Consider the following 13,832-nt stretch of genomic DNA (forward strand, 5'->3'; position numbering starts at 1 on the left):
GTCTTCTCCAAGGAACTCTCAAGAGTCTTCTCCAACACCACAGTTCAAAAGCATCAATTCTTTGGCACTCAGCATTCTTTATAGACCAACTCTCACATCCATACATGAGTACTAGAAAAATCCTAGCCTTGACTAGACAAACCTTTGTTGGCAAAGTAATGTCTCTGCTTTTTAATATGCTATCTAGGTTGGTCATAGCTTTTCTTCCAAGGAGCAAGCATCCTTTAATTTCATGGCTGCAGTCACCATCTGCAGTGATTTTGGAGCCCCAAAAATAAAGTCTGCCACTGTTTCCACTGTTTCCCCATCTATTTGCCATGACGTGATGGGACCAGAGGCCATGATCTTCGTTTTCTGAATGGACCTCCCATTGGCAGAGCCCAACCAGAAGGCAGAAGGCAAGACAGTCCACTGCAGTCCACACGCGTCAGCCTCTGGGGCAGAGAGTCAGGGGAGACGGGTTTAGAGAGGAAATGGGGGTGGAGCAAAAGGAAGATGCCTGAGACCAACACCCACCCCCACCCTGCAATACACAAGCCAGGGTTAGCTCTCAGATTGCCACTTTCTAAGGGTCCTTCCGGGTTGCTCATGCACAGGTTCTTCAATGGGTCTGGCCTTGCCAAGATCCTATTGTGGCAGCTCAGAGTTGGTCTGGTAGAAATGGCACAATTCTGTTGCATCAGGTCAAATAATGCCTGGATTCAGTTGTTTTTGGGTCATGGCATTTTCCTTCCCTCCTTCCTTTCTTCCTCTCTCCCTTCCTCTTTTTCTCTCCCCTCTCCTTCTCCCTCTCTCCCATCTCTCTCTGTATTTTCTACACACACACAGATATTCCTCCTGCCGTTCGGGGATGCTGACAGGGGCAGCAGATATACAGCATCTTGGCCGTGATATAAGGGCTGCAGCAGTGCAGGGCTGTCTCCCACGATGGCGCTGCCTGGGTGTGAAACTGCACTTCCTTGTCAGCGCTGGTCTTCATGGATGTCGACTGACTTTTCCAGAAATTCTTGCAGAGCAGAGTTTCTCAAACAGGGGAGAGGTTGCGCCCACACTCCGCCCCGTTTTCCTGGAGGACACGCTGACACTATGTCAGCCTCTGGGGCAGAGAGTCAGGGGAGAAGGGTTTGGAGAGGGAATGCGGGTGGAGCAAAAGGAATTTGCCCTTTTGATTGGAGACATTTTTGGTTGCCACAACTAAGGGCTTGCTGCTGGCATCCAGGGGGTAGAAGCCAGGGGTGCTGCTCAACATCCTCCTGTGCCCAGGACAGCAACTCCCTCCCCGCAAAGAATTATCTAGTCCAAAATGTCAGTGGCGCTGATGTTGAGAAACTCTTTGGTTGAGGGAGCCTCTTTGTGTGACTGATATTTTAGTCTCCCTTTTCTTGAATTCCCTCTACTACCTTCTTGCTATATGATTATGAAGACTCTTGGATACCTCCAGAAACGGGGAACTCACTACCTGTTTTGAAGTCAGTCAAGTCTGGGCTTGATTCCGGCTCTTCCACTGGCAGCTGCGGGACTCTGGGCGGCCCCACAGGCGGACGTGGCTCCACCACTTTGGGGCTAATGTTCCTCCAGCACCATGGGATCAACAGCAGCCCTGCCTCACAGGTTGCATGAGGAACCAATGAAATGAGGCTCTTATGTGGCGGCTCAGCTCATAGCATGGGGTGAGACCGCTCAGTAAATGTTCACCCCTATGAACGCCCTGCCCTGGCCGGTTTCATCACCTGGGTTGTGGGTGTGTCAAGATGAACTTCAGGGTCTTCTGTTAGGCCTGGGAAATTTCAGAAATCTCAACAAGCTTAGCACTGAGTGAGGAAGAAAATATAGGCTCTTGGTGGAGGGGCGTGGGGGTGGTGCTTTCCCTTTGGGGTTGTTTGCGGGGAGGGGCTGCCCTAGGGGTGGTCCCAGGAGACCTGATAGCAAAGCGGAGTGCAGGAAAGACCAGGAGCAAGCATGGTGTTGTCTCCTCCCAGCGGTGTCTTGAGGACAGAGCTTCACCCTCCCAGCAGTGGTGTGCAATGACACACCCAGGGAGGCTCACTGGATCCTTGGGGTCCTGCATTTTTATTGGGCATCAGTCACATAGGCGTGGAGCACCTACAAACTGACCTTAATTATTCGATCTCCAGCCCCTTCAAAAATCAAATGATATAGCAGGGTTCAAGGCTGCCCCCCATAAATCACATTATTAGCATAGATTATCTGGCCAGGTGTGGCTCAGGGTCCCAAGTATACAAAGACACTCCTCGTAGTGAGAATGACTCAAGGGCTTACAGGTAATCTCCCAAGAGCCAGTGTAGTCCTTTCTTTGGATGGTTCAGGGTTGAAGATGCTAAACCTGCTGAGTTAACCCTTTAATGCACAGCAAGATTCTACAGGTAAGAACGACAAGCGCTTTTCAAGCTTGGAAATTTGGAGGAGGTGTCAGTGATCATGATGTGAGCAGGTTATTGCCTTCTCAGCACCATGTTCCTACCATTAGACTTACGGTAACTTACAGCTACCCTATTTATTGGTTTACCTTGCCTCATTTGCTAAATCATGGGGTAATGTGTGGGCCTGGTTTCTGCTGTTTTCCCTAATACTTAACATACCTTATATGCAGAGCCAGGACTAGGGTGAAGCTAATTTTTTTTTCATATTTATTTTAATTTCATGGGCTTCCCTGGTGGCTCAGACAGTAAAGAATCTGCCTGCAATGCAGGGTACCCAGGTTTGATCCCTGGGTTGGGAAGATCCCCTGGAGAAAGGAATGGCTACCCACTCACTCCAGTATTCTTGCCTGGAGAATCCCATGGACAGAGGAGCCTGGCGGGCTATAGTCCATGGGGCCGCAAAGAGTCGGACATGACTGAGCACACGCGTTTCCTTGGCTGTGTGGAGTCCTAGTTTCGGCATATAGGATCTTTAGTTGCGACATGTGGGATCTAGTTCCCCGACCAGGTATTAAACTCAGGCCCGCTGCGTTGGGAGCTTGGAGTCCTAGCCACGGGACGAATAGGGAAGTCCTCTCTGGGGTGCAAAATTTAAGAGTGGTGGATGCATACAATCTCAGTCATCAAGATAAACAGTGTTGTAATGCATATTAAAAAAAATCAAAATTAATACAAGAAGCAAAGTCTTAGACTTTTAAACAAAAACAGGATCAGTGCCGTTGCTGATATTTTTCGACCCCCAACTCTACCAGGGCGTGGCACTGTTTGTGGCCTTGTCTCTGTACACAGTTTTGATATTTTTGTTCATGATGGATTTGAGGTGTTCATTTGAATTTGAAAAAATACTGCATCAAGAAGCTATTTTGAGGACTTCCCTGGGGGTCCAGTGGTTAAGACTCTGCCTGCCATTGCAGAGGACACAGGTTCAATCCCTGGTCCTGGAAGATTCCACATGCTGAGGGGCAGCTACGCCCATGTACCACAGCTGAGCCTGAGCTCCAGGGGCTGTGTTCTGTGACAAGAGAAACCGCTGCAAAAAGCCTGTGCACCGTGAGCAGAGAGTGCCCTGCTCGCCCCAACCAGAGAAAGCCTGGGCGCAGTGACGGACTCAGCACCGCCAGAAATAAATAAATTAATTAAAAAAAGACACTATCTTGAGGGCTGTTTTGGTGCCCCCTTAAATTTTGTACTCAGAGAAAAGGCCTCGCTTGCCTCACCCTCATTCTGGCCCTGTTGCTCCCGCACGGTAGGCCGTCAACAAATATTTCTTTGTTTGGACTTTTTAATTCGTATCAGGATAAAGCTAATTAGGGGCTTCCCAGGTGGCACTAGTGGTAAAGCACCCGCCTGATAATGCAGGACACCTAAAAGACATGGGTTTGATCCCTGGGTCGGGAAGATCCCCTGGAGGAGGGCATGGCAACCCACTCCACTGTTGTTGCCTGGAGAATCCCATGGACAGAGGACCCTGGCGAGCTACAGTCCATAGGGTCGTAAAGAGTCAGACACGACTGAAGTGACTTAGCACGCACGCATGGCTGATTAACAGTGTTGTGATAGTTTCAGGGGAACATTGAAGGAACTCAGCCAAACATATACCTGGCCCCATCCTCTCCCCAATGCCACGCCTCCCCTCCAGGCTGCCACGTGACATGGAGCAGAGTTCCTTGTGCCGTACAGTCCCTGGTTGGCTATCCGTTTTAAACACGGCGATGTGTACCTGTCCATCCCAAAGTCCGTAACTGTCCTTTCCCCCAGCAACCTTAAGTTTGTTCTCTAAGTCTGTGAGTCTCTTTCAACAAATATGTGTTGAATGAATGAAGCTCCCGCCTGTGAGGCGCAGAGTCATATCTCTGTTTTTAAGATGAGAAAGCGGAGGCTCGCGGGGGTGAAACCACTTACTCCAGGCCCAGGAGAGGAGCTGGAGTTTCTTCCTGGATTGTCTTTCTCCAAAGCTTGGGCTTTGATCCACTGTATCCAGCTGCCCCCTCTCCCTGCCTCTGAGCCTCCTATCCCGAGGCAGACCCTCCTGGGGGCCCCTCGGGGGACACATCTCGAGGAGAGGAGGCCAGTGATGAGGAGAGGAAGGTCAGAAATTCAGAGAAGGCATAACACGTGCTCACACGGTTCGGATGGAGACACGTGACGGGGACCTTCCATGTGAGACAAACCCCCTGCCTTTGTCACTCACTGTAAATTGTCCCCCAATCACTGGGCTGACAAAGATGGATTCTCAGCGCTCACGGCAAAATGAAGCTTTCTCAGGCGTCTCATGGGGAGAGGGAGCAGTTGGTTTACTTGTGAATGCTTGGGGGTAATTTTCTAATGTCCCTTCCGCCATTACGGAGGCTCGGCTCCAATCTCTTATCATATGTAATTCCTAACGATTTCCCTGTTATGTCCTGTTTTATTAAAGCGTCATTGAACTATACCCTATTGATTGAGATTTCACAGACAATTGAAATTTAAATTGACTCCAAATTGAATGTCTCCATGTAATCTCTGTTCTGCAATAAAGATAGATAAAATGCTTCTATTTTTGATAACAAGTTATACTGGAAGCACATTTTAATTTTGGGAGGGAAGAAAAAAATGTGACAGAGTCTTGACTTTCTTTGAAAAGTGGCTGATGGTTCAGGGCCTGGGAGGTGGTGGTTGTTGTTGATTTGTTATTTTTTTCCCCCTCCGGGGCATGATGTTGGAGTTATGGAACTTTGGACTGTCTGGGCTGGCCCATAGATGGCAACAGGAGGTGATCTCGGCTGACCTGTGTTTGAGTTAATACGGTGAGCCACCCACAAGTCCATCCATTTGTCCAGTGCAGGGGCAGGGAGAGCAGGAAGAGACGAGGACGACTCATCCCACGACGGTGTGCGTGACTCATGTCCTTTGGAGGGTTGGATGTGGAAAGGCATCCTGAGAAAAGGAGGAGACACATCATTGCATCAGGTGCAATCTCTATCCCCACAACCAAGGATGACTCACTCCTGCCTGCTCTGGCATTTACTGGTTATTGTCCCTCACTGAGCAAAATGCTGGCCACGTGCCCCACCTGTCTTCCAGCACATCCTCCACCCAGAACCTCGTAGTCCATGTTCTGATGGTACTCCCACCCAGGTGTATAATCTATACTTGAGTTGGCCCAGACTCATTCAATCAGATCAGATCAGTCACTCAGTCGTGTTCAACTCTTTGTGACCCCATGAGTGCCGCACGACAGGCCTCCCTGTCCAACAGCAACTCCTGGAGCTTGCTCAAACTCATGTCCGTCGGGTTGGTGATGCCATCCAACCATCTCATCCTCTGTCATCCCCTTCTCCTTCCGCTTTCAATCTTTTCCAGAATTAGGGTCTTTTCAGGGTCTTTTACTTGCTCTGCTGCTGAGGTTCCCCTGTGGCTTGGACCTCAAGTCCACCCTCAAGGCCTGAAGTCGCTGTTCTTTCTCTCTCCTCTTGCATCCCCAGCCTTTCCAGGGCTGTATCCTGCTTGCCCTTGAGTCTCTGGGCTCTGGAGTGGGAAGCACCTGGCACCTAATGGCAGCTTAATAAACGAATCAATCCTCGTTAAGGCTTGATTGGCTGTTAGCCTCATTATCCTGTGAGCAGAGGGCTGGGGGAAATTCTAGAAAGCCAAAGAGGGGCGTGATCACGAGGGAGGTGTGCCCAGCCCCCATGTATGAACACCCAGAAGGAAGGCCGTCTGACCAGGAGTGTTCATCCCGGGATGCATGTCAGACCCACGGGGGAAGGTTTATAAATACCGATGCCCACGTGCTGCCCGGAGGTACGGATGCTGAACTTCTATGGGAGGGGTCCAGCCATTGGCCATTGGTGGTTTAGAAGGCCACCCTGCCCCCAGGCCAGTTAAAATGTGCTGCCAAGGAAGTCTGGAATATTATTTTTAATCTCTCTAGTGAAGAAAACCCCCCAATTTGGCCATCACAGCTTTGCCATATGGGAAAGCTCGATGACTGTTAATAGCAAGTTCCCTGACATCTGGGGCTTTCTGGTCCCATCAGCTTGGCCCTGTTGATAATCTCTTGTCATCGTCGTCCTAGGTCACGCTGACACACACGGCACCTTCCGTGACCCTCCCAGGCACCCGCTGGTCGCCATATCCCTGCGACCGACGTGCTTCTCTTCAAGCTGCAGCTTGACCCTTCTCTCACTCCCTCCCTAGTCTATTCTAAACCGGTCTTGCGAGAGTGTGGGTTTGATATTCCACTGGCATTTTTTGCCCCTAACACACGAAAACTGAAACACAAAAGGATGAAAAACTAAAAATAGGTTCATGTCTCTGCCACCTAAAATCACTTGGCCAACAGCTCGTTGCACTTATCCTACTCCATGGAAAAACGCTATTTTATAGTTTCCGAAACTGTTCCGTGACTAAAAGGGTGAGGGTGAGCACGTTTAAAAACTCCTGTCTCTCTCCGTGAATAAGACATTGGTATTCTTTCCTTACATCCTTCTGACAGCCTTTGAGATATTAAAAATAGCACTGTTTCTAATTAATTAAAATAGAGCCCCCTGGGGGTCTAATTTTGTGTGACTTACTTTCTTTCTTTTTCTTGGTACTTGCTCTAGGTCACAAATCAGTTTCATTCCTAAAACTTCATTTAAGTAGAAACCAGATTTCTCATTAAAAATTTAAAAAATATGAATACCTTAGACCCATTCATTGCATTCTGGGGCATATATAAGAAGGAAAAAATTCAATATAGTGATAATAGTTTATATACAAAAACATTCAAGGCACTGTTCTGTACAATTGTGAGAAACATTAATCCACCCAAATCTCCAATAACAGCAGGACTAATTCGATTAGCATATAATGAATACATAGTAATGTATATACATATATATTCAATTTAATGAAAGATGTGGTTTATCAGATCAGGACCCTCGAAGACTTTAATGTTTATTGGATTCTAATTTTTGTATCTCTACCACTTAGCACAGTGCTTGGCACAGATGAGACCCTCAATAATACTTGTTAGAGGCTGAGAGATTTATTAAAATGATAGTCACAGAATTTATAATAACACACAAAAAAACTGTTCGGTAACTGAAAAAATCAGGGTGCAACAGTAAACACAACATACTGTCACATCTCTATTAAAATATGCTTTGGGGGCTTCTCCTTCAGTCCAGTGACTAAGACTCCGTACTCCCAATACAGGGGGCCCATGTTTGATTCCTGGTTGGGGAACTAGATCCCACATGCCACAACTAGGAGTTCCCATGCCACAGCTAAGACCCAGTGCGGCCAAATTAATAAGTGAAATAAACATCAAAAAATATGCATTGGCTTTGCACATGCCAAAATAAAAGGTGGATTGCAAGTACACTCAGTTGCATCCTACTCTTTGTGACCAAGAATACTGAAGGGGGTTGCCATTTCCTCCTCTAGGGGATCTTCAAACCCAGGGATCAAGCCGTCATCCTCTGAGTCTTCCTCACTGCAGGCAGATTCGTTACCACTGAGCCACCAACGAGGCCCTGAGGGTGGTTTAGTGAAATATATATCCAGGCTATAGCCTTTTCTGCAGCTACTAAAATGATGTTTGCAAATAACATTCACAATATGAGAAGCTGTTTATGATAAAGACAGAAAAAGCCACATGCGGTATAATCGAATTTGTGTGTATATATAACCCTAACACTATATGTTGTAATTTAATTATATCTATAATAATATATATTTTAAATTAATATATTGTATTTATACATTTTTGCATAAATTTAATATTTAATTATATATTATATAGGAGTATTTGTATTAATTTTTACATTTTATCTTATTTATATGTGTGTGTACATACATATGTATGAATATATGTATACACACATATTCACAAGACTGGGAATAACCTCAAATATTAACGGTTGTTTTAGGTGGTAAGATTAGGGTAAGTGTTTTCTTCTTTCCTCCATTTCATCTTTCCCCATTTTCCAAACATCTTCCTACAATGAGCATGAATTACTCTTCTCGTCAAAACAAAAGAACCTCGAGGGATGTTTTAGACACAAAGTGGGTGGAGGAGTGGAGGAGAGGCCAGCCGCCCAGAGGGATGCTAGAGAAGGGAGGTCCGCAGTCACATCGAATCAGCTGGTGTGACTGATTCCGCCCAAGTTCAGGTCCGCAGGCCTCTCTGGCCAGGAACTCTTGGCGGGGCTGGGTGGGAGGGTGTGCTCTGCTTGCACCCTGAACTGTCTCTTTGGGGGGTGCTTTCGTGGACTCGTAGCCCAGAGGCCTGGCTGAACTCTTCTGGAGGAATGCCGCCTTCCCCTAATTTGCCGGGTCTCTCCAGTTGCTAAGAATGATGGACAGTAATTAAAACTAAGCTAATAACCTCCTCACTCTTGACATTTCTATGGGGTTTTGTTCACCATTATCTACATATAGATTAAAAATTGTAATTGGACTGGCGATCGGGTTAGGAAAATCAACCACCTTCCAACTCGTCGTTTGCTGGAGACTGACACTTTGAAATTTTATTTAATCTGAGAAAATTGAGTTGAACTCTGGCACCTTGGGAGGAGGGGCGACAGAGTGTCGGGGAGAGAAATAAAACAGCATTTATCTTTACGGACTGATGCTAGCTAAGAAAATATTCAGACTCTGGGCAGGAAGGAGTGGGTCAGAGGTCAGAAGGGTGGGGGGCAGGGAGCAGCCACAAGAATACAACAGAGAGGGTGTAGGGTGGGGGCCTCCTAGGAGGCAGCCCTGGGAGGGTGACCTGGGACCCTGCATGAAGGAGCTTTAGGGAGGCCAAGGCCTCCTTCCTGAGAGGCTTCCTGTGTCACTTCATAGGGCTCGGGCAACCTGGCCCCACCGAATCCGCTGTGCTGGCGAGGAGCGATGCGCTGTGTGTATGCTCAGTCGCTTCAGTCATGTCCGACTCTTTGTGACCCCATGGACTGTAGCCCTCCAGGCTCCCCTGTCCATGGGGTTCTCCAGGCAAGAATACTGGAGTGGGTTGCCGTGCCCTCCTCCAGGGGATCTTCCCAGCGCAGGGATGGAAGCCGTGACTCATGTCTCCTGCGTTGGCAGGTGGGTTCCTTACCACTGGCGCCACCCGGGAAGAGGAATGTTACTGGTTTGTCATTCTGTGACTCCAGGTCTCTGCGATGCTGTGGTAGCCTCCTGTTCTCTGCAAGGCTGAGGTGCCATGCCTCTGTTTCCCCCAGGTCTAAGAACCAGGGTCTCTTATTTATGCATCTATGCTTCTGGAATGTGAAGATTCTAAAAATCAGAGGTTATATTAATAACCTCAACCTTAAAAGGGTGGGGCGGGGGGACATGGCCAGACGTGCCCACAAGTCCGTCCCATGGAGCCATGAATTTGTCTAAATTGAAACCCTTAAACTGACATTAATCTTAGCTTGTGTCCCCTAGGGGGTGGGCCAGGTGAAGATTTCTTTGTGATACACCATGTAGCTGAGTCCATGCTGATGCTTGAGAAATTTCAGTGGGGTCTCATGGCCCCATGTGGGTCAAGTCCAAGCTCTTTAGGATGGCTTCAAAGCCATTCTGGATTTGCCTTGTGCCTCATTCTCTCCAGAATCACCCTCCTGAGTCCTTACAAATATTCCCTCTGCCCCCAATAATATGCACGCTCTCTGTCCCTTTCTGATGGCAAGTAGTGCCCCCCAGCTCTTTGCATTACTCTTCCCTCTGCCTGCAATGATCTCCTGCGCACCCCAGTACCGTCCCCCTGAACACTGCCTTCTTCACGCCCCTGATTTCTATCCGTCACTTATATGGGCTACACCTTCTCCAGGAAGTGCTTGCCATCTTTCTGAATCGTGATCTCTGCTCCCTGAGCATCTCCGGCCCCCACACTCACTTTGTGTCAGTTCTGTGTGCGACTCTCTGCCATTGCCTCCATCAAACCAGGATCTCCTTGAAGGCAAGAAGACTTTCTTGCTTCACTGTTACATGGTGTAGTATTGCCAGAATGAAACGAAGAATGAATCTGTGTGTAAAGGGCGGGAACTTGTGATTCCTTTCCTCTTGGAGTAATAAATATTTATTTGTACTTTTCAGAAGTAGGTGTTGGCTGTCTGCTTTGTGCCTTGTGCTGTGCTCAGCCATGGGGATGTTCCCGGGAGCAAGACAAATAAGTCTCTATTGTCTATGGCACTTATGGGGAAAATAGATTAGAAAGATGGATTGGGGTTAAGGAATTAGGGGAGGAACATTCGAGGCAGAGGAAATACATGCAAAAGATCTTCAGGGAGGAAGGGAGGAGAGAGACACACTGTGAAACAGAAGCCCAGTGGGGCCGGGGCACTGCGAGAAATGAGGAGGGCTCCAAAATGAGCCCCAAAATGTGGGCAACGACTCAGATCATGAGGTCCTTGCAGGGTTTTCGGCTTGGAGCTACAAGATCAATTTTACACTGTGAAAAGATGGTTTGTTAAATGAATTAAGTCCATGTGCAAGATATAGACAACCCTGTCCCTTTATTTTGAGAATAATTATTCTCATCCTTCATGCTTGTTGCTTTAATCTTTCCAGCACACATTTGCCTCCTAGAGAGGACTGATGAATTGTATCTGCCTAGAAAGCTTTCCCGGAGAAGGCAATGGCACCCCACTCCAGTACTCTTGCCTAGAAAATCCCATGGACAGAAAATCCCATGGACGGAGGAGCCTGGTAGGCTGCAGTCCAAGGGGTCGCCAAGAGTTGGACACAACTGAGCGACTTCACTTTCACTTTTCACTTTCACTTTTCACTTTCATACACTGGAGAAGAAAATGGCAACCCACTCCAATTTTCTTGCCTGGAGACTCCCAGGGATGGGGGAGCCTGGTGGGGTGCCATCTATGGGGTCGCACACAGTCGGCCACGACTGAAGCAACTTAGCAGCAGCAGCAGCAGCAGCAGCAAGCTTTCCCAGTGCCCTTCTTCTGGAAACATATTCTGCCCACCCTGGCTGCAGAAGTGGTCCCATGATCCAGGCCTGACCAATCACAGCATTCGATCCCTCTGGTGACAGTGATTGGTGCAAGAGGCAAGCATGTGACCTAAGTAGGGCCAATCAGAGTCCTTCCATGGGATTGGTCTATGGACCTGGTTGGAGGAAGTTTCTCCCCCAACTTAATTTTGTCCAGCCAGTCCCAGCCACATGGAGAAGGTAGAAGGTGTGTGTGGAGAGTGAAGCCTCCATCATAAAATGAAGAAAAATGGAGAAATGAGAGCTTTTACTTCTAACATGCCCCAGTATCTGTTGAGAACCAACGAATCTCCCCTTTCTCCGCTAAGCTAGCTTAAATTAGATGTTTATCATTTACATTCAAATGGGTCCCAACTCATTCATGGCACACCTGATCCCCTTACCTATCTGGGATGTAGTCAATGGAACTATCTTATCCTAATTTTATAGTGGAGGGGGACTCTGGGGCTCACAGAGTTGCCTACGTTTATGCATCATAGTGGCAGCGCTGGAATCAACTTATCCTTTTATCAACAAGGTGATGCTGTCAAACTATTATTCTAAGAATGGTGATTCTGAGAATTTTCTGGATCAGCCCCAATTTCAGATACACTGTCCCAGTATCCTCACAGACCACCTGAATGGCTCACTAATTTGAAGTGACAAACCACCTTTCCTGAAATGCGTTTCCATGTCCAGAAATAATTAAAAAAATTCACTATAGCCATAGCTGTTGATTTTTAACTAGGAAGGCACTAGAATGACTCAGTGGTGTGCTGGTACATGTTTAACATTTAACAAGTGTGGTTCTGACATGAATCTTGGTGAATTTTTGTTTACATTAATGAGTAAGACAAAATAAAGCAACAAAAGCATTTGGTTTGGACTTCACTTGTTTGTCAGTGACGTGGGCAACTTCTTTCTGAATTGAATCATGGTTTTCAAATACTGGAAGAAGAGTTCCTCAATTGTTTGTGCTTCTACAATAGAATGACTGTGAACACAGCATATCTTTAAGTTTAATCTGCGTTATTAACATTTTTCACATCACTTTTTCGAGAATCAACAAAACAATAGTAAATTAAACCCTGGCTTGGAGCATTTATGAGTGTCTGTAAATATTTTCATTGGGGCTGATTTCAAGCTACCAACTTGATGTCACTGAAAGTGAAGCTGAGGAGATGCACAGATATTATTACGCGTATGTCCATCAGATAGATGTGATGGGTGCAAATAACTTCAAAATCATAGATAATAAAAAAAAGTGGTCAGACAATTAGGAATGATGAGTTTTAAGTCATTTTAAATGTCATTTATTTAATTGTAAGCTTATATAATTTAATTATTTTGGGAGTTGATCCAAACACATTTTATTTAAAAAACTTATTTAAAATTGCCATGAAGAGACTATGAATGAACAAAAAAGTTATATTTCAGTCTTCCAAGATCTTTTAAAATTACCTTGTATAAGGAAACAAAAGTGAACTTAAAAAATACAGTTTGGGACATATATTTCCATATAATTTAATAATTAATCATGGCCACAGTATACAACTGGCTCACAAATTCCTGAAAATTTAGCCATTAGCTCTCCTGGGCTGGTACGAGCTGGACCAGTGCCCTGCCACAGATCTCTGTGGCCGTGATAGAGTGATACTCTCTGATGACTGGATGTTAAGAGGCAAAAACTACCTGCCATTGTTCAAGTCGGCTTTCTTCTTCATTTACTAGGAACAAGCTGATCATGGAAGTTCCTTCTAAGAGCATCCTTCTGGTTCAGACCAAGCAATGCCCTCCTCTCACAGCCTCCTCTTTTTTCCTTCATAGCCCTTAACAAAGTTTGTAACCATGTGACAACCACAGTAGAGGAATATCTGGGGCTTCCCTGGCAGTCCAGTGGTAAAGACTCCATGCTTCCACTGCAGGGGCTACGGGTTCAATCCCTGGTCAGGGAAGTAAGATCCCACATGCTTGTGGCATGGCCAAAAAACCCCTGCATATATAAGTAAATATAAAGACACCTCCAGTCTTCTCGCATCGTTTTCATGGGAGAGAGTGTCTGTTTCTGTATTTGGAGAGAAGAGAAATTACACCGTAATAGTCGTGATTGTGATGACGATGGTGGTGATCATGGCAGGTACAAGAAATTGTGCTCTTATGGTGACAGGCTCAGTTCAAAGGATTTCTCATGCTTGATTACTTTACAGTTTACCCGTGAGGAGGGTATTATTACCTCAAACTTACGAACGTGGAAACAGAGGCTCAGAGAGGTTAAGTGACTCCCCCAAGGTCTGCTGCTGCTGCTGCTGCTGTTTAATCGCTCAGTCATGTCCGACTCTTTGTGACCCCATTGACTGTAGCCCACCAGGCTCCTCTGTTCATAGGGTTATCTTGCAAGAACACTGGAGTGAGTTGCTATTCCCTTCTCCAGGGGATCTTTCTAATCC

Source organism: Capricornis sumatraensis, chromosome 17 (genome assembly GCF_032405125.1).
Source record: "Capricornis sumatraensis isolate serow.1 chromosome 17, serow.2, whole genome shotgun sequence".
Classification (NCBI taxonomy): domain Eukaryota; kingdom Metazoa; phylum Chordata; class Mammalia; order Artiodactyla; family Bovidae; genus Capricornis; species Capricornis sumatraensis.